The following is a 22,801-nucleotide window of genomic DNA, read 5'->3' as shown; positions in this document are numbered from 1 at the left end:
CTTGAAATACCTAGGCCCCGTCCAGACAGTAAACATAAGGCGTCCGAACGGACAACTGTGCGATTGGCTTTCCAAAATTCGCTGAAATTCTTTCTTAAATTGAGCCGCGTCGGGAAGATCGCACTTTAGCTGCACGCAATTTCCATATCAAGGCTTGGCGCGTCTGGACCATAGCATATGTCATCTGGACGTTGATCTGATGCACACAATTTCCATATATGAAGCTCGAGCTTCCGGACCATAAAGACTAACGTCTGGAAGTCTGGATTTTGAATGCACGACTTGCCTTATAAATGAGCGCGTCCGGATAGGAATCCACATTGTCTGGATGGTTGCAACTGTCTTCCCATATCTTTGTTTTGGAAAGAAATCCCATAGCTGATTGAACACTAAGTGGCGTCCGGACATGCTGCTGAGACATTCGGACGGATGCAAGCTGGAACAGTTCGAAGCTTCTCGACACAGAGGAAGGTTCAGACGGAAAGTTCTCGTCGTCCGGACGGATGATGCTTGGACAGTTGAGGGTCCAGACGAAATATCATGTCGTCTGGACGGTTGCAAGGGAACCGAATTTAACTACCTTGAAATCTGCGCAGAGTCTTCTTGAAAAACAAAACAAAAGTGTAGACTCTAGAAAAAGCATCTTCCTTGTATAAAAGCAATAGAAGTGATTTTGTCCAACAAAATGTAGCCAATTACATACCAACAATTAAATTTCCATAGCCTGTCAAGAAGTATTCCAGCAAACAAAGTCAGCCTACCTACCATCATTGTAGTGTCTCTGGGCACATCAATCCACACTATCCTCAGATCCGTTCTCAGAAATCTCAGATCAAGAAGTAAGAGCCAAAGACAGGAAAATCTAGCTCTAAAGCTTCCAAGCCTCATTATACTTCTCGGCAAAAGTGGCAATACCCTCAAAGGGGTTCTCCCTCATGTCGTCACAGTGGCAAGAATCACAAGCCCAAGGAAATTCAAATCTATGAAGGGCATGTCTACATGATGAAGAATGTCCTTGTCAGTTTGGACAAATTGGACATGGCTTACAATCCTACCTCTTAGGTAAAGAAGGTATGGGTAAGGAAGGATGAGAGCATTCACCCCTTGAGGGGGAGTGGACTCACCTAGAAAAGGTGAAATCACACCATGCCTAAGATTTTGGTTCCTAAATCCTAGTTGTTAGTTTGTAATTGGCCACATTCTGTTGGGCAAAATCACTTCTTTGTAAAGATGCTTTTTAACAAGGATTCCGCTATTCAAATGTGCTTCCAGAAGATTATGCAAAGTTTGCAAGTCAGAAAACAAGGTTCCTTGTCAGCCGTCCGGACGACGTGTCATACAGTCCGAACGCCCATCTGTCCAAAGTGCCAGCCGTCTGAACGACGTATCATACCGTCTGAACTCCCAACTATCCCAAGCATCATCCGTCCGGACGACGAGAACTTTCCGTCTGGACCTTCCCCTGTGTCGAGAAGTTTCGAACTACTCCAGCTTGCATCCGTCCGGACGTTTCAGCAGCCCGTCTGGACAACTCTCAATGTTCAACCAAGCTTCAGGATTTCTTTCCAAAATACAGATATGGGAAGATTGCTGCAATCGTCCGGACAACGTGGATTCCCATCCGGACGCGTTCATCCAAAAGGCAAGTATCGCAATTCAAATCAAGACATCCGGGCGCCAATCAGCTTGGTCCGGACGCGCGTGCATCAGATATGGAAATTGAGTGCATCAAATCAATCGTCCGGACGATCATCCCCCTGGTCCGGACGCGCGAAGCCTTTATATGGAAATTACTTGTAGCGGACGTGCGACTGTCCGGACATCAGGGCACTACCGTTAGGGCGCGGCTCAAAAATAGGAAAGAATTTCAGCAAAATTCTCGGACAATTGATCGCACAGTTATCCATCCAAACGGCCCATGACTACCGTCCGGACGGCGCCTAGTTTTTATCAAGCCAGACGCTCATTTGAACCATCAGCCTATAAATAGAGGTCCTTAGGCTTGAGAACAACAAGAATTCAGTATTGAATTCCATTAGTGCTTAGAGAGCTATATTGTGAGATTATTGAGCTGAATTGATCTCTCTAAAGTCGTTGATGTGTGTGTTGTTGCTGCGCTTAAACTGAAGTCTATCTTAGGGGTTGGCCATAAGGTAAAGTATTCCATGAAGACCCCTTCAGGTAGGAGACCTAGTTGGGAGGCGTTCGTGTTGGGTTACACGTTAAAGTGCAAGGTACGACCACTGCATCAGGGATATGTGAGTGCTACTACTTTGTAACTAGTCTTGTCTTCTGAATAGTGGATATCCTGGGTTTGGCTGCCCCGAAGTGGTTTTTCTCATATTGAGTTTTCCACTTCGTTAACAAAAATTCTTGTGTTATTTAAATTTTGCACTGTTATTATTTTGTTAACACTTTGTGCACACACACACTTAGAAGTCAATTTCAATTTTTCAATTGGTATCAGAGCTTGGTACACTCTGAGAAGATTAAATTCTTGAGTGTTATTATTTTTTACTTCTATCATGTCTGATTTGAGTATGGATAAAGTTGCTTCTATTTCTCATGCTATGTCTGTTCATAGAACTATGTTCATTAAACCTAGCATGTCTCATAATCATACTCAAGATGAAGGGGCAAGTCATTCTATACCTAAATGTCACCACTGCGGTATTAATGGTCATATTCGCCCAAATTGTTTCCATATTCGTTCTCAAAAACCTTGGAACATCTTAGTAGGCTTTGTATGTGGAGGGGCTCAAGGCAAATCTCCTCAGCATCAGCCAATTTTGTGACAATGATTTGGTGATGCAATTCTCCAAGAAGGAATGTAACATATTTGACAGCAATGGCAAATGGCTTATGGGGGAAGAAAGAACTGCTGACAATTACTATGGTCTTCCTAGTCTCACTACAGATCCTCAAATTTTCTACAACAAGGCAACCATAGATGACAGTGAACTGTGGCATCAAAGGTTAGGGCATCTGAATTTCACCGATATGTTGAAGATTGCGGGCAAAGATATTGTTAAAGATCTGCCCAAAATGGAGAAGACTAGGAAAGGAATATGTGGGTCCTGCCAACTAGGGAAATAGACTCGAACAGCTCATAAGAAGACCTCAGGTATTCAAACTTCCCGAAATTTGGAATTACTGCATATGGATCTCATGGGTCCCACTAGAACTGCTAGTCTAGGTGGGAGAAGGTATATACTAGTAATTGTGGATGATTTCTCTCGATATGCCAGGGCTATTCCTCTTTGGGAAAAATCTGATGCTTTTTATGCAGCTCAACATTTATTCAAGAAGATTCAAGTTGAGGAAAATTGCCAGATTATGAGAATCCACAGTGATCATGGAAGAGAATTCAAAAATTCCAAGTTTGAAGAATTCTGCCTTTCATACGGAATCAAGCAGGAATTTTCTTCTCCTATCACTCCTCAGCAGAATGGAGTTGTAAAAAGAAAGAACATGGCAATTCAGGAGATGGCTCGTGTGATGATTCACTCAAAGAATCTCGCTCAACACTTTTGGGGAGAAGCAGTCAACACTACATGTCATATTATCAATAGAGTCTACCTAAGGCCTGAAACAAACAAGACTCCCTATGATATTTGGCGAGGTAAGAAGCCCAAAGTAAAGTACTTCAGAACTTTTGGAAGTAGATGCTATATCCTTCATGACAGGGAGAATCTTGGGAAATTTGATCCCAAGAGTGATGAAGGTATATTCTTGGGATATTCCACAAACAGTCGTGCTTACAGTGTATTCAATAAAAGAACAGAGACTGTGATGGAATCTATAAATGTTGTTATTGATGATGATAAAGTTGAGAGACCAAGCAGTGGGGAGGAAAATCAGCTCGAATCTGTTGATTCGTCAGTAACTTCAACTGACATTATCAAGACTTCTCCAAGTGTGTCTCTGGATGAATCTCCTTCTCCCACAACTTCAGATACCATTGCCAGTGCTTTCAAAGATGAGGATACTCCTGCGAATCCTCCCAAGCGGTCATGGGTGAAGCTCAATCATCCTCCTCAGCAGCTTCTAGGGACCGTTGATGAAGGGCGTAGGCTAAGAAACAGAGTCATCCAGCCTACCAGTAAAGTAGCTAATCAAGTCTCCTACAGCTGCTATCTTGCTAAAACTGAGCCCAAGAAAGTTGATGAAGCCCTACATGATGAAAGCTGGGTGTCTGCCATGCATGACTAGCTCCATCAATTCACCAGAAATGATGTTTGGACTTTGGTTCCTCGTCCTGCGGAACAAAATATCATTGGTACCAAGTGGATTTTCAAGAACAAAATATATGAGCATGGTACTGTAGTCTGGAATAAAGCCCATCTTGTTGCCAGGGATATACTCAAATAGAGGGAGTAGACTTTGATGAAACTTTTGCCCCGATTGCCAGGTTAGAATCCATCAGAATTTTTCTCTCCATTGCTTACCATCTTGGTTTCAAGTTGTATCAGATGGATGTAAAGAGTGCTTTTCTGAACGGTATTCGTCAAGAAGAGGTTTATGTAGAACAGCCAAAAGGATTTCAAGATCCTCATCATCTCCATCATGTGTACAAGCTGAAAAAGGCTCTATATGGGCTTAAGCAGGCTCCTCGGGCATGGTACGAGCGTCTCACCACATATCTCTTGACCAAGGGATTTACAAGGGGACAGGCTGATCGGACCTTGTTTATCAGAAATCAAGGTACTCACAAACTCATTGCTCAAATCTATGTTGATGACATTATTTTTGGAGCTACTTTAGACTCTCTTGCCCATGAATTTGCTGAGGAGATGAAGCAAGAATTTGAGATGAGCATGATTGGTGAGCTGAACTATTTTCTTGGCCTTCAAGTCAAACAAACTACAGAAGGCATTTTTATCTCCCAATCCAAGTATGCTAAGGATCTGGTTAAACGGTTTGGCCTAGATGGGAAGAGTCGTGCTCGAACTCCCATGAGCACCAGTGTCAAGATTAGCAATGATCTTGCAGGGAAGCCAATTGATCCATCTCTATACAGGAGTATGATAGGGAGTCTCATATATCTTACAGCCAACCAACCAGACATTGCCTTCAGTGTGGGAGTTTGTGCTCTCTTTCAGGCAAATCCTAAGGAATCTCACCTCACTGCAGTCAAGCGTATCATCAGGTATTAAATGATACTCTTCTTTATGGCATATGGTATTCCAGAGAAACAAATCTTGTTGTTGTAGGATACTGTGATGCAGACTCGGCTGGAAATGCTGATGATAGAAAGAGCACCTCGGGAGGATGTTTCTATGTGGGAAACAATCTTGTAGCTTGGATGAATAAGAAACAAGCCTCTATATCTCTCTCTACTGCTGAGGCTGAATATATTGCTGCAGGAAGCTATTGTACCCAATTACTGTGGATGAAGACACTGCTAGGCGACTATGGATTCTCTCAAGGTACCATGATTATCAACTGTGATAATACCAGTGCTATAACCATCTCCAAGAATCCCGTTCAGCACTCTCAAACCAATCACATCGACATCATACATCACTTCTTACGTGATCTTGTGGAATCTGAGGTAGTATCTCTCTCTTTCATCCCCACTGAAAACCAATTGGCCAACATTCTTACCAAACCACTAGATGGTAGCAGGTTTGAGTCTCTTCGGAAAGCCATAGGTGTTTGTGACATGTCCTAGACATGCTTTTCCATGCTAGGGTAAAACTTTTGTTGTTGTCTTATCCTCTTCGTGCATGATGTTTTTATTAAAAAAAAAAAATTGGGGAGTTTTGCAGCAGGGCAATTCTTTCAAAGGTTTGTCATCTATCTCATGTATCTTTTCTGGTTCATTAGTTCATTGTACTTTAATGAATTATTTTTACATGTGGTTGAGAACATAAGTCTAACATATACAAAGTTTTTCTGCTCACCTTTTATGATTAATTGTTGCCTTTCTCATGTGATGACTCCGTGCACTATCCTAAGCTCCCCAAAGGTGTGTATTTTCCTCTCTGGTCTTTTGCTTCTGGATGTTTGAACAAGAGAGATGTTTTTGACAAGATGGTCAAATTGACCAGATGTTAGTTGAACCTAGGACCTAAAAATTCTGGCATTTACTCTAGGGTGCAGCATCAAAAGAATCAAGCAGTTACTCTTATGAATTATGCGCTATATATGTATATTTTCTGCTTCTGTGTTGAAATATGCCTTGTCCTTCATGGTGCAAGTAAAATATTTACCTTGTCCTACATGGTACAAGTAAAACAATTGGATGCTGCATCTTAGGGGGAGTGTATCAGATGAGGGTGACTAGGCCCTAGTAACTTATAAGGTTTGACTTTTGACTCATCTTTCACTGATCTTCTCTCTTGTCTGGCAAAATCAGGTTGCTTTGTGCCCTATCAGTGAAAGTCACACCATTTGAAAAAGCCTCTATACACACACATTGCATGAGTTAAGCAAGCTATTTTCATTATTATGTTTGCAGGGATATCTTTGCTTATCTTGGACTTGTCTATCAACTATATGTTTGCATAATTCTGACTTGCTCTTTGACTGATTTTTCAGACTGGAATACATGAGTGTGCTAATGTACTTGTGAAGGATCTAACCATGCTGCTCTTCTCTTTTCAGCTTCATGTTTTTATTCAGTCCTTGTGTATTTCAGACTTGTGGACTTTATTACTCTGTTTACCCTGGTCCTTCTGAGACCTTTAGGGAGAGTAATTTTTGGTGTGTTTCCTTTTTATTACTTTATTTTACCCTTTGTCCCTTTTATGACAAAAAGGGGGAGTAATTTTTCATTTGGACCGGGATTGTATTTTTAAACCGGTCAAGTGATTTTTGACCCAGAATGGCCAAATGGGGAGTTTGATAGTTTGTAATTGGCAACATTCTGTTGGAAAAAATCACTTCTTTGTAAAGATGCTTTTTAACAAGGATTCCGCTATTCAGAAGTGCTTCCAGAAGATTATGCAAAGTTTGCAAGTCAGAAAACTCGGTTCCCTGTCAGCCGTTCGGACAACGTGTCATACCGTCCTTACACCCATCTGTCCAAAGTGCCAGCCGTCCGGACGACATATCATACCGTCTGGACTCCCAGCTGTCCCAAGCATCATCCATCTAGATGATAAGAACTTTCTTTCCGGACCTTCCCCTATGTCAAGAAGATTCAAACTACTCCAGCTTGCATCCGTCCGAACGTTTCAGCAACCAGTCCGGACGACTCTCAGTGTTCGACCAAGCTTTAGGATTTCTTTCCAAAACATAGATATGGGAAGATTGCTGCAACCGTCCGGACGACGTGGATTCCCATCCGGCCGCACTCATCCAAAAGGCAAGTATCGCAATTCAAATCCAGATGTCCGGACGCCAGTCAGCTTGGTCCGGACGCGCGTGCATCAGATATGGAAATTGCATGCATCAAATCAACCGTCCAGACAATCATCCCCCTAGTCCGGGTGCGTGAAGCCTTTATATGGAAATTACTTCAAGCGGACGTGCGACTGTCCGGACATTAGGGCACCACCGTTCGGACGCGGCTCAGAAACAGGAAAGAATTTTAGCGAAATTCTCGAACAATTGATCCCGCAGTTGTCCGTCCGGACGGCCCATGACTACCGTCTGGACGGCGCCTAGTTTTTATCAAGCTAGATGCTCATTTGAACCGTCAGCCTATAAATAGAGGTCCCTAGGCTTGAGAACAGCAAGAATTCGGTATTGAATTCCATTAGTGCTCAGAAAGCTATATTGTGAGATTATTGAGCTAAATTGATCTCTCTGAAGTCGTTGCTGTGTGTGTTGTTGCTGCGCTTAAACTGAAGTCTATCTTAGGGGTTGGCCTAAGGTAAAGGATTCCATTGAAGACCCTTTCAAGTAGGAGACCTGGTTGGGAGGCATTCGTGTTGGGTTACACGTTAGAGTGCAAGGTACGGCCACTGCATCAGGGGTATGTGAGTGCTACTACTTTGTAACTAGTCTTGTCTTCTGAATAGTGGATATCCTAGGTTTGGCTGCCCCGGAATGGTTTTTCTCATATTGAGTTTTTCACTTCGTTAACAAAAATTCTTGTGTTATTTAAATTTTGCACTGTTATTATTTTGTTAACACTTTGTGCACACACACACTTAGAAGTCAATTTCAATTTTTCATTAGTGCATGTCAAGTATGTTTGCATTGCATTGTTTATCATGTCATATCTTTTTTGTGCCTTGCATTCTGTTTGAGGAACTATATATTTTCTATCCCCATATTTTCTCATGTTTGCTTTGAGAAAAATTTCTACAAGCATTTAATGGGGATGATAGAAAAAACATGTCGGGTAATTGCTTTTCTGTCTTGGTATTTCTAAACCTCCTAAGGACAAGTTTAATTTTACCTCACATGCTAGGACTAGATATTGTTTCTTTTTTCTCATAGCATGTCTTTGTTGTTTTTCTATCTTTTTTTTTTTCAACATAAAAAAATAATAATAATTTGGGAGAGCTTTTCAGATATCGTATGTATTTTTGCCTGATATCTCAGTTAATTGTGCATTGATTGAATATGTCTATATATGATTGAGAATTTATGTCTGATATCTGCTAAGGTTTCTTGTTGCATCTTAATGCTAGATAGTTGCTTTTCTCATGTGATGAAAAAATTGTCCACTATCCAAAGTTCCCCTAAAGTATATTTTTTTTTACTTTCTGAAAATTATGATGAGAGAGATTTTTTTTATTTTTTATTTTTTTTTGCTAAAATGGTCAAATTGATCAACTCGCTAGTTGAACTTAGAACCCGTAAATTCTGGCATTCTTTTTAGGTTGTAGCACCAAGTGATAAAAAGCATTTAATTTTCAGTAAACGTGGATAAACAAAAAGTTTCACTACTTATTGTGCTGTAAAATCTGTTCTTGCACTTGTCCCTATAGAAATAGTCAATGACCAAATCATTGCGCAAATAGATGGTCACTAACGAACTAAGTAAAAGAAAAGTGTTGCATCTTAAGGGGAGTGTATCAAATGAGGGTGGCTAGGCCATAGTAAAATAAGGTTTGCCTTTTGACTGATCTAACATTGTGAAAAATAAATAGACTTCTAATTTACGGTGTGTGTGTGTGTGTGTGTGTGTGTGTGTGTGTGTGTGTGTGTGTGTGTGTGTGTGTGTGTGTGTGTGTGTGTGTGTGTGAACAACGTGTAACAAAATATCTTAAGTATAAATGAGACAGATATTATGTTAACGAAGTGGAAACTCAATTAAGAGAAAAACCACTCTAGGGTAGCCAAACCCAGGAATTTCACTATTCAGAAGACAAAGCTAGTAACAAGACAGTAACACTCACATATCCTTATGCAGCGATCGTATCTTGCACTCTGACACGTAACCCAACGTGAACGTCTCCCAATCAAGTCTCCTACTTGAAGGGGTCTTCAATAGATTCCTTTAGCTTAGGGCTCCTCCCTAAGCTAAACTTCACATGAACAAAGTAGCAGCACACTAGCAACAGCTACAGATGTAGCACATCTTCACAATATCTCCCTAAATAACCTCTCAAGCTATAGAAAATTCAATGCCGAATTCTGTAAATAATACATGCATAGAGGCCTCTATATATAGGCTTAGAAGACTTAAAACGAGTCTGTCTCTAATTTCTCTTGGCCACATTTGGACGGAAGCATAGAGCGTCCGAACGGTGAATTATGCAACCGCCTTTCCATAACGCGCTTCACTTGTTTCCATATTAAGGCCTCGTCCATACAGTGTTGCCCTAGAGTCCAAATGGTTGCAATCTGTCTGCACGTAATTTCTTTATCAAGGGCCGCGTCTGGACGGTGTTGTCTTGTCGTCCAGATGGATGCAAGCTATCTTCCTAATTCATGTCTGCAAAGGAAATCAGGAATCTTCTCAAACTCTGAAGAGCGCCCGGGCGTGTTGCCATGACGTCCGGACGATAAAACCTAGAGCTGTTCAGAAGCTTCTCGACACTGATGGGCGTTCGGACGCATAACTGGGCCGTCCGAATAGAAACAAAGGATCTGACGTTTGTTGAGTTGGAATCCGCACGGAATCTTCCTGGATTTATAGCCTTCTTAAAGCTTGTGACACTGAAACTTGTCATAATAAAGCTCTTTCCTTCTTAGAGAGAGAGAGAGAGAGAGAGAGAGAGAGAGAGAACTCTAATAAACTGAAGATTCTGAATAATACGGCATCCCTGTTTAAAACAGCAACATTACATAATAGTGATTTTATCAACAGAATGCAGCTAACAAAACTAACACATTGGATATTTCTCTCTTGTTTAGAAAAGTCAGTTGTTCTAAATCATATCAGCAAATAGCATACCTTATTGAGAAAGTTTTCAAACACACACACATAACATGAGTTAAGTTATCTATTAAAATTTCTATCTGTAGGGAAATTTGTGCTTATTGAATTCTTAACTCTCAGTTATATCTTTGCATATTTTTGAATTGCTATTTGACTAGCTTATCAATTATTTATACATTGTGTTCTGAAGCTAACTTTAGGAAAAATTATTTTTTTGCAAATTTTCTTCTGATTTCAGCTTCTAGTGTGAAACGTCCGAAAAGACCTGTTCTTGAGTTCGAACATGAGATGCCATCCAGACAAGTGAGTAACATGTCCGAACATGATCCCTTTGCTTTCTATCCACACAACAATGCATTTTTTTTCTTATTTTTGTCATGTTGTATGTTTTTCTCGCAGATTTCTCCCGAGATTTTGACATTCTCTACCCATCTCTTCTTATTCCATTGTATTATCATTGTTTTCCTTTGTTCTTTTAAGTTGTTATGGCTTTTAGAATAATGGAATATGTATTGACTGGAATATTTTTTTTTTTTTTTTGAGATATTGTGTATGAAAATCATAATATATCTATGTGTTGGGTTGATATTGATATATCTGTGCCATTTGGATTACTATATGTGCTTATATTTTTTTTGGCCTCCAATTGACAGCCGTCATAATACCACAATTGTTTTGGAACTAACATGATCTAATCTTTCTTTATGGTGGTATTTTTGGAAATATTTCTGTTTAAATCTTTTTAGGAAAACATCAACCTTCGGCTCCCAGCACAACGTCCGACAGATGGATCCTTTGGAAACAAATTGCTGTTGAAGTCATATGCTCAAATTCCAAAGGTCTTAGGATTTAGATGAGCTTTTTCCCCCAACTCATGCAGAACCTTCCGTAGCATCTTTCTTCAGATCTGCACTAGTTAGAGATTCAATGGTGAATCTTCTCATTTATCTTGCAGACCAGTTGACTAGAGGATGTCAATCTATGGATGATCAGTTCCAGGCTTTGCAGACTCAAGAGATTGAAGGTTTTCAGTTTATGGTAACCAGCTTCAAGAACTAGAAGCCAAAGTAGCACAAATTCAGCTTAATGTACAGATCTCTCTCAGTCACTTGCTCTCAGTGGATCAGCAAAATTTGGTACATGGAGGATTTTTGTTCCTCCCTCTATCAGTTATTTTACATTCTTCTGATTATTTGGTCTACTTCCAGACACTTCTCTATTATCCCTATTATTTTTGGATTTTAGAACTTTTTGTCTATGGTTTAGATACTCTGTTTACCCTTTGTCCTTTGAGACAAAAAGGGGGTGTATTTATTTTCATTGGAACGGGATTGTATTTTTAAAATCGGTCAAGTGATTTTGCCCCAGAATGGCCAAAGGGGGAGTTTGTTAGTTTTATTAGCTACATTTTGTTGACAAAATCACTACCATGTAAGTGTGCTGCTGAACGAATATAACAAGCATATTCAGAGTTTAATCTTCAATTACGAAAATGCCATAATATGACAAGTACCAGTGTCACAAGCATCAAGAAGGCAATTTCCGGACTCCAAGAAGATTCTGCGAAGTTTATAACTCAACAAAAGTCTAATCTCTAGTTGACCGTCTAGACGGCCCAGTGAAGCGTCCGTCCTCAATGTTCGAGAAGATTCTGCACAGCTCAGCATAGATAGCATGCAACAGTTCAAACAATAGGGCAACACTATCCAGAAACTACTCAATGTTCGAGAAGATTCTGAATTGCGCAGCAAACACGTTTGGTGAAGACAATTTGCAATCGTCCAGACGCTAGGGTAACACCGTCCAGATGCGGAGACTGATCCTTATTAAGGAAACGTGTGAAGTACGTTGTGGAAGTCGGTTGCAACTTGCAGTTGGATGCTCTATGTCTAGGTCTAGACACCACCCAGAGAACTCCGAATCAGTGTTGTATTAGGTCTTCAAAAGCCTATAAATAGAGGTCTCTAGGCTTGTATTATTTACAGAATTCGGTAGTGAATTCCTTTGTACTAAGAGAGGGTGTTTTGGCAGAGATTGTGATATGTGCTAGCTCTCTTTGGGTGGTTCCTATGTGATTTGATCATCTTTGAAGTCTAGCTTAGGGAGGAACCCTAAGCTAAAAGATTCAATTGAAGACCCCTTCAAGTAGGAGACCTAGTTGGGAGGCGTTCACGTTGTGTTACATGTTAGAGTTTAAGGCACGACCACTGCATTAGGGGTATGTGAGTGCTACTACTTTGTAACTAGTTTTGTCTTCTAAATAGTAGATATCCTGGGTTTGGCTGCCTTGGAGTGGTTTTTATCTTAATTGAATTTCCACTTCGTTAACAAAATATATGTCTTCTTTAAATTCCGCATTTAGATATTTTGTTACAAATTGATCACACACACACGGTAAATTAGGAGTCTATTATTTTTCTAGTATTAATTACAAATCAAAAGAATGGCTGTAGAAAATATTTGTCACATGCGACACAAGCAATATAAATAGTCTTTAAAAAATATGGACTACCCTCGAATCCGTGACATATAACCATTGCGGTGAGCTTCAGTCATAGTATCCCAAATATAAGGCCACTAGGTCATCATCTACATTCGTTGTACCTGCAACAAAAGCATTAATATCTACACGATCGTGGTGGTAGCCACGTTCACATAGGTGAAAGTGTGAGTTCGCCAGCTCAATAGTATAAAACTCACTAAGTTTTTGCATTAAACGTACATTTCTTTTCTTCTATCATACGTTTACAATACTAGCTACCATTCATATAACACTTCTTTTTTAAGCATTTCATAGCCGATAAAGTAAACACTGATATTTCGTAAGCTTGTAAACACCATACTACGTAGCTGTGAATATATGTACGTGTTCGAATCTCCCGCTTGGAAACACCTACATATAAGCCCATCTACAACATACTATTTTTGCATATATACTGTATGGCTCAGCTATACTTGTATACAAGCTTTCCAACCTTTGAAAAGTACTAGCATACAAGTATATCTAAGTAGAGAAAAAAGTGGCATCATACCTAGCTATACAGAGATACTAGCATTTCCAAACCTTTGGGAAATATAAGTATGTAAGCACAATTAAGCTTAGAGCCTTTAAAACATCGTATGCACTCTAGCCCTAACCATATACATATGCTCTGTTCCATTCAAACTCATAGGCATATCAATACGTCTAGCAAGAAAACTCACTTAAAACATTTCATAAAACATCATATAAAACTATGCCATGCAAGCTTTCTTGTACATCATTCTTCCACATTCTTTCTTTCTTATCACTCTAGGACTTGTCCCGACGGCTTCTAGAATATCCTTAAGCATACATAATTAACATCATGAAGGACTTGTTCCTAGGTAGTGAGAGCTCGCAACTCACTCCTTTTGAGGACTCATCCTCCATAACATCATCATTAGGTTTATAGCGTCGAAGGGCTCGCCCCCATGGACTTGTCCATTAATTTGATGATGAGGACTCATCCCAATACTTTAATCTCTTATGCACTTTCTCGTTCATATACATCCTCATGCTTCATGCTGATAAGTGCCAAATATTGTATATTTGGACCCCTAATTTGCATTTGTTAAACCTTTAGTTTTGTTATTTTCTAATGTTTTCTATTAGTTTTGGTGTTTTAATGTTTTGCAGATCATGGAGAGAAAAAAAGACAGTTTTATGTGGAATTTGAAAAAAGCGGAAAAGAATTTCCTTAAGAGTTGGCACTTGGCAGTTTTTCTCATATGAATATGGCAAGTATGGGGTGCCATACAGTGAGTGCATGCACGTGATACTGGCAGTAGAGAGGAGACAATTTTTTTTTGTAACTAAAGCATATCGTGCAAAGCCGTAAAGGAAATAATTTGGAGAAATAATTGGGAGAGAATAATATGTCCAGGTCACGTGGTGCAAGTTTGGGGGAGTATATGTGATGTGAACCCGCAGGATGAAATCCCCTTTTGAACCCACAAACAAATTGAAATCTACCCAAGAAAGCCAAGAATCAAGTCCAAAGAATCTAGACCCGTTGAAATCTTGTTTCAAGAACCTAGATTTGGTGAGAACGCCACAAAGGGTTTGCCTTTGATAAGTTCTTAGTTCAATCAAGAACAAGTAGAGAAAACTAAAAAGTTTTCTATGAAGAACAAAACTTCATTCACAATCAACTTGTCTAGCATATGCGGCTACAAGTCTTTTTAAAACTTCTCCATGAAACCCTAACCCTACTAAGGCCTACATCAATTAAAAGACATGGGCTGAACATCTTCAAGCCCAAAATATCCTAAACTACACTTCTATAGCTAACAAAAGAAGTCCACTTAATAAAACAAATAGGCCTAAAGGCCTACAACCATAGAAACATAAAAATAGGCCCACATGCCTATACTTAGTGAAATAAAGAGTTTGCAAGAAACCAATAGGCTATGCCGCCCCCATTTGTTGCTTGTATCACATGAATTAAAGTTGGTTCTTCTTCTTTCAAGCCCATCTTGAATGTTGGAGTCTAATTTGCAAACTCGGCCCAAGTGGATTGTACCAATCCTTGCATTGCCTCCTTGATCTTCTTCGCCCTTGACTTTGTGATTGGCCCATCTGGAACTTGTAAGGGATCTTTAAGATTCGGCCTACCATGGGGCCCATCATTCCCCCTCTCCTCAAAAGGATTCGACCTCGAATCGTCACCTTGACTCTTGAGATGCTTTAGTGATTCATGATCGGTGTGGATCACAAATTCCTTAGGCCAAAGGTAGTGCTGCCACGTCTCTAGAGCGCGAACAAGAGCATAAAGTTCTTTATCATAAGTGGGTTAATTCAAGGCCGCCCCACTTAGCTTCTCACTGAAGAAGGCTATGGGCCGGCTATCCTGCATTAAAACGGCTCCAATTCCTATTCTTGAGGCATCACATTCAATCTCAAAAGTTTTGTTAAAGTCAGATAATGCTAACACAGGTGTAGAACATAACCTTTCTTTGATAGTAGCAAATGCATTTGTTTGATCACTCCCCCAATGAAATCCAACATTCTTTTTAATTATTTCAGTGAGTGGTGCAGCAATGGTGCTAAAATCCTTAACAAAATGCCTATAAAAGCTAGCTAAACCATGAAAGCTTCTTACCTCAGTGATGCTTTTAGGCGTTGGCCACTCCTTGATAGCCTTTACTTTTTCTTCATCCACCTCAATACCTTTTGTACTAACAACATAATCAAGAAAAACAACTTTTTCCATGCAAAAGGTACATTTCTTAAAATTAGCATACAACTTTTCACATCTCAACACATCTAACACACATCTTAAATGCTCAATATGTTCATCTAAGTTCGTACTGTACACTAAGATATCATCAAAGTACACGACTACAAATTTGCCTATGAACGTACGTAATACATGGTTCATTAATCTCATGAAAGTACTAGGCGTATTTGTAAGTCCAAATGGCATAACCAACCATTCATAAAGTCCATGTTTAGTCTTAAAAGCAGTTTTCCATTCATCTCCCTCTTTCATTCTAATTTGATGATATCCACTTTTAAGATCTATTTTACTGAAAATACATGAGCCATGCAATTCATCAAGCATATCATCTAATCTAGGAATGGGATGACGGTACTTTACCGTAATATTGTTGACCGCTCTGCAATCAATGCACATCCTCCAAGCCCCATCCTTCTTTGGCACTAGTAGCACTAGTACTGCACATGGGCTCATGCTCTCCCTCACGTACCCCTTGCTCAACAAATCTTCAACTTGCCTTTGAAGCTCCTTGGTCTCCTCCGGATTACTCCTATAGGCTGGTCGGTTTGGAATAACTGCTCCGGGTATGAAATCAATTTGGTGCTCAATGCCTCTAATGGGTGGCAACCCACTCGGCATCTCCTCCGGAAATACATCATCAAACTCCTGCAACAAAGAAAGAGCCAAACTAGGAAGAGATTGGTTAGTTTCATCAAGATTAAGATAAGATTCTTTGTAAACAAGAAAAATCATAGGCTGATCTGCTAAGAAGGCCCTCTTAACCTCACTCTCCTTTGCATAAAAACTCATCTTTGCCTTCCCTTTTTTCTCTGCAAGTCCTCTTTCTTTTTTCTCTCGTGGCTCCACTCTCTTTTCTTTATTCTCAAGCACCTCTCTATTTTCTTTTTCACTCTTTCTTTTTTGCTCAATCTCACTTTTCAGCTTCAGTTGGTCCTCATAGACCTGTTTTGGGGTTAAAGGAGCAAGCTTGAATGTTTTTCCATCCTTCACAAAGTTGTACCTGTTTGTAAACCCATCATGAATCACCCTCCTATCATACTGCCATGGCCTCCCCAACAAAATATGGCCAGCATGCATAGGAACTGCATCACAAAGCACCTCATCACTATACCTCCCAATGGTACAAGCCACCAAAACTTGCTTATTGACCTTGACCTCCCCACACTCATTTAACCATTGCAACTTATAAGGTTTAGGATGCTTCAATAAGGGTAAGCTCAACTTTTCAACTAGGGTGGTACTAGCTACATTGGTGCAACTTCCCCCGTCTATAATCATACTACACACCTTGTTGTTTACATAACATCTGGTATGAAATATGTTCTCTCTCTATTGCTCCATATCGTCTATCTTAATTTGCATATTGAGAGCACGCCTGGCAACAAGAGACTCACCTTCTACGAGGTATTCCACTCCATCTTCATCATTAGCATTAACCAACTCGGGCATCTCATCACTATCATCACCACTATCAGTCATCACCTCCCCATTGTCTCGCAGAACTATCACTCGCTTGTTTGGACATTGAGACGCAATGTGCCCTGAACCCAAACACTTAAAACATTTAATATCTCTATTCCTTGAAGGTTGGAAATCAACCTTGGGTTTGTTCTTGCTAGTTCCCTCATCTTTTCCCTTAGGTGGTTCGGCCTTCCCCTTTACTATAGCTTGATCATTTCTATCCCACTTTGGTTTCCGAGGAGTGCTAGAAACTGAAGTATACCTTGCTGCCCCCTTTCTCTTTAATTGCCTCTCCACCTTCATAGCCACGTGCACCATATCTTTTACCTTCACATAATGTTGCAACTCAACTACATTGGCTATGTCCCTATTCAAACCACTTAAAAATCTGGCCATTGTGGCCTCCCAATCCTCCTCTACATTGGCCCGAATCATAGCCACCTCCATCTCCTTATGGTAATCTTCTACACTCCTTGACCCTTGTGTAAGGTTTTGTAATTTTTGGTAGAGGTCTCTATAGTAGTGGCTAGGTATAAATCTTCGCCTCATGAGAGCTTTCAACTCACCCCATGTTTCTATAGGTCTCTCATGATTCCTTCTCCTATTGGTCATTAATTGATCCCACCAAATAATTGCATAATCAGTGAATTCAATTACTGCCAACTTCACCTTCTTCTCTTCTGAATAATTGTGACAATAAAAATCAACTCTATTTTCTTCTCCCACTCTAAATAGGCTTCAGGGTCAGTCCTACCTTGGAAAGATGGTATTTTCATTTTGATGCTCCCAAGGTTCCTATCTACCTCATCTCGACCCCTTGGATTTCTCCCATGTCCTCTTCCACGCCTACCTCCTCTAGGTCTGTCAACTCCGCCCCTTCCAACTTCAAATGCTATGTCTTCCTCATCATCATCATCTCCTTCGTTTTCAAACTCATTTTCAATGCTAGGCGCACGTCTCCTCCTATCTCGCCCACCTTGCAGATTTCTAATGACTACCTCTTGCTGATCCATCCCATTCTTCACCTCCTCCAACACCAAATTCAACTGTTCAAACTGTTGTTGCATGACCCGCAATACAAAGAATGAATTATCCACCTCCTCCTTAGGTGTTGAGTCATTCTTATGAGACATTTTCAATGCACTACAAAACAAAAAATATGCTAGTGGTAAAAACCTCACACACTCCCTTACGTGTTTACACTCAAATATTGTCACTCCACTCATGTTTCCACTCTTTTAGTCTTTCACCTCACCTGTTTTCCCTTTCAAGTTCTTTAAGAACTAGTTGAACTAAATCAAGACATCACCTTGTATTATTCCAACCAGCAACAGATTCCAGAAACAAGAAAGGAATAAAATGACACGGATCTAAAAGAATTTGTACGAGGAAAGAACAATTAGGACACAAGATACTAAAGATGATACACTCGATCCCTTTGAAGATAAAGATCAATCAACACCAAATCACTTCAATTTTTGGATTGCAAAGTATATCAAATAGCTATTTTTTTTTTTTTTTTTTGAAATTTCTTTCTTCTTCTTCTTTTTTTTTTTTTCTTTTTTTTTTTTTAAATTTGAAAAATTACAGATATGGAAGTTAGAGCAAGGATTCAAATCTGAAAAATTTAAGCAAAGATTCGCAAAAGCAATCAAGAATGGAATTCAAATCTTCAGATCTGAAAAAATTAAAGCATAGACTGGTGTAATTAATTAAAGAATTCACAAATCTGAATTCCTGAATCAAGTACACGAGTAACCAATTGTGAAAATCACAGATCTGAATTCTAACACACGATTTTTTTTTATTTTTTTTTTCGAACAGAACACACGAAATTAATAAGAATGAAGAAAAGAATGCAAGAACTAAAAAAAAAAAAAAGGAAAAGAAGAAAAAGAAAAGAAAAGGAAAAGGACAAATAAGACCTGATTTGGAGCCTGAGCTCTGATACCAAATGATGTGAACCCGCAGGATGAAATCCCCTTTTGTACCCACAAACAAATTGAAATCTACCCAAGAAAGCCAAGAATCAAGTCCAAAGAATCTAGACCCGTTGAAATCTTGTTTCAAGAACCTAGATTTGGTGAGAACGCCACAAAGGGTTTGCCTTTGATAAGTTCTTAGTTCAATCAAGAACAAGTAGAGAAAACTAAAAAGTTTTCTATGAAGAACAAAACTTCATTCACAATCAACTTGTCTAGCATATGCGGCTACAAGTCTTTTTAAAACTTCTCCATGAAACCCTAACCCTACTAAGGCCTACATCAATTAAAAGACATGGGCTGAACATCTTCAAGCCCAAAATATCATAAACTACACTTCTATAGCTAATAAAAGAAGTCCACTTAATAAAACAAATAGGCCTAAAGGCCTACAACCATAGAAACATAAAAATAGGCCCACATGCCTATACTTAGTGAAATAAAGAGTTTGCAAGAAACCACTAGGCTATGCCGCCCCCATTTGTTGCTTGTATCACATGAATTAAAGTTGGTTCTTCTTCTTTCAAGCCCATCTTGAATGTTGGAGTCTTGCTCGATAAATTTGCAAACTCGACCCAAGTGGATTGTACCAATCCTTGCATTGCCTCCTTGATCTTCTTCGCCCTTGACTTTGTGATTGGCCCATCTGGAACTTGTAAGGGATCTTTAAGATTCGGCCTACCATGGGGCCCATCAATATGTTTTGCCCCAAAAGCACATGAGACGTGAGTTATATATAGGTGTTATGCCCCAGAATTTCCCATAGCAAGCAGCTTAAGAATTCTTTCCAAGACAAAAGCTAAGTAGCACCGAAGGCACGATTTTCTCCAAGAATAGGCAACACTTTCCACGTAAGGCTACACTTGCCATTTGAACACACGGACGCCCATGCAAAGCTGAAGCACCGAAACACAGCTTTTCTCCTGGAAACCAAGCCGTGCGTCCCTTCGATATCTAGCAACTCATCAATTCTTTCCAAGGCATGCTATACGCGATTCCTTCCAAAACTGGCGATGTACGTGGACGTGAAGGGTGCAAAGGGACATGCAGTATCTATACCTTCTCTTCTTTGTAAAACAGAACGTGTCGTGTGGGAAGCACTTAATTCTTTCTAAAGTTGGAACTCACTAATGAGCAAAATCCCTTAAACGAAGCAAAGAGGTGGTGCGGCTCAGCTAATTGAAGACCAGAATCACAGCACCGAACACGTACAATTTTCTTTCCAAGTTTGGAACCAAACGCAGCACACGTTTTACACAATAAGAAAGAGGCGCCAGTGTGCATTATTCTCATAAGGAAAGAAAATGATCCTTTAAGTGTGTGCGGCACCATTCAATATAGAAAGAATTTGTTTTTGACCGAAACACACCGATGCTTCTTTCCACAATAGGGACCGAATCCATGGAAAATCCCAAAGCAGCAGCTAAAGACACGTCTCTTTCCAATTTTTAGCAGCACCGATCTGTAGCTTTTGTTGTTTTCTTTTCTTGTAAAACGTGGACAAAGGGAGACTTAGTGTGGCCAAACCCTAGGGACTTAGTCTATATATATGTGTTTTATTTTCTCTTGTAGGGGGGGAGTGGGCGCAGCCCCTGCTGCTTTCTTCTTAGGCTAGTTTCTTGCAACATTTTCTTTTGTAAGTCTTTTATTTTCTTTTATTTTATTTTAATTGTTCTTATTCAATGTTTAATTTAGTTTATTATTTTTCTTTTTAAAAAAATCTCAAAAACTCGGCACTAGGTTAAAATCGAATTAGTTTAAATAGAAATTAATTTTTGCAACACAATTCCATGTTGATTAGACCTCGTACTTGCACATACACTATATTGCAAACGATTCGTGCGCTTGCGAGTATTAAAATTTGCACATCAAGTTTTTGGCACCGTTGCCGAGGAATTGTTTTGTTTGTGTAATTAGGTAGATTTTTGTTTTTTTTTTTTCTTGCAATTTATGTTGCTTTTTATTTTTCTTTGTTTTTGCTTTATTGTCTAACCAAAATAAAAAGAGAGAGGAAAAAAAAAAAAAAAAAGGTTTCTGTCATTGTTTTGCAGCTTTGGTGAGATAATCTACGGAATTGTGCTCAAGCACACCAACACAAAGGGCGCCACCTGCAGCAGATTAGTAGCTGAAACTTTACCAAAAAAAAAATTATTTTTGGTCCATTTTGTGAGTTTTTAAATTTTATTTTATTTTAATTTTTGGTGTATTTGTTTGTGCTTGTGTGTTAATTTTTCTTTTTAATTTTGTATTATTTATTTTTGGTTATTTTAACCTACCAAAAAAAAAAAAAATGGTTCATATTTTTTGTGGGATATTTGCATGCTAACAAGTGATTGTAAAACATGAATTATCACCCATGTGGACCATGTTCATATTGCTCTGATCCTTATCATAGTGCGAGTAATTGTCCATCTTGGGGACAATTTTATAATTTTTCATATGAGCAAATGAACACCAATTTCTCCAGCCCGGGACTAGATTATGATTCCAATGTTTACAATCTGGACTGGAGCAACCATTCTAATTTCTCATGACAAGCTCAAGCCATGAGAAATTGTGCTCCCCAATTTCATGAACTGCATCATCTTGTATATCCGCAGTTCAAAAACCAAGCCCTCAATCCTTCATCATATGATCCCCTTCGTCAAAAATCATCATTGGAAGATACGCTGAAGGAATTTATGGAGATAACTAGCCAATCCACCATTCAAGTTCTACAACCAGAGTCGTCATTGGAGGATGCGCTGAAGGAATTTATGAAGAAAACTAGCCAAACCATGCAAGAGCTTAAGAATGTCACCATGGTCGATAGCCTAGCTATTCAAGAGATTAAAGATGCCACCATGGCCAACACTTCTGCGATTCAAAGGTTGGAAGGACAACTTAATCATCTGGTTGTTGAGTTAAATAGAATGGAGGAAGAAGAGCTTCAGGGTCAGTTGATGGCTGAAGGGCACTACATGATTTATAAGGATGATTCCAGCAATCCTCATTATAAGCATGTCCAAGCCACCACCACACTTAGGAGTGAGGTAGTTTTTGAGGAGATTGTTAATGAGCCAAGTCTGGAAGATCCTTTTAAAGAGAGTTGTGCTCAATTCGAATTTGACCTTGACTTGCTACCTGAGCAAGATGAGGCTTTATTGGATTCCACTCTTGAGATACAACCTGAGAATGGGGAAACCACTGAGATATTGATAAGTGCTGAATGTTACACATTCAAGCCCCTTAATTTACATATGTTATGCTCTTAGTTTTGTTATAATTTGATGTTTTGTGTTGTTTTTGTGTTTTCTTATATTTTACAGGTTTTAGAAGAAAAACCAATCAAATTCCAAGATTATAATGAAGTCAACAAACTCACTTTTGGATAGATTCAAACTCCAAATCAATTTTGAATTTAAGGAAAGAGAAGTTGGCAAAAATTCGTTATCTTTGGAAAGAATCCAGAATGAGCACGTCACAGTAATTTAATCATAACTTTCGGCTCAAGTATCAGATTGCAACAAAATTGATGGCGTTGGAAAGCTAATAATAAATACAACAAATATGTCAGAAATAGGTTTTTCCTAATTCGGACGTTTTCCATGCCAAAATTGCCCCGCAATAAAATACTACAAATCTGTACGAATTTTGGAATCCTTTTCCTACTTGGATAGAAATTTCAGAAAAGGAAAAGACTTGTAATTATTCTTTTTGGACTAGAAAACCTACTTAGAATTGTAATAGGAATTCTAGAGCTTCTAAAGCTTCTCTAATCCCTATAAATAGGCCTCTAGCCTTTGAAGAAAGACATACAAGTTTTGAGGAAG

The sequence above is a fragment of the Alnus glutinosa genome, chromosome 5, assembly GCF_958979055.1.
Source record: "Alnus glutinosa chromosome 5, dhAlnGlut1.1, whole genome shotgun sequence".
Classification (NCBI taxonomy): domain Eukaryota; kingdom Viridiplantae; phylum Streptophyta; class Magnoliopsida; order Fagales; family Betulaceae; genus Alnus; species Alnus glutinosa.
Note: the sequence above shows the minus strand (reverse complement) of the source record.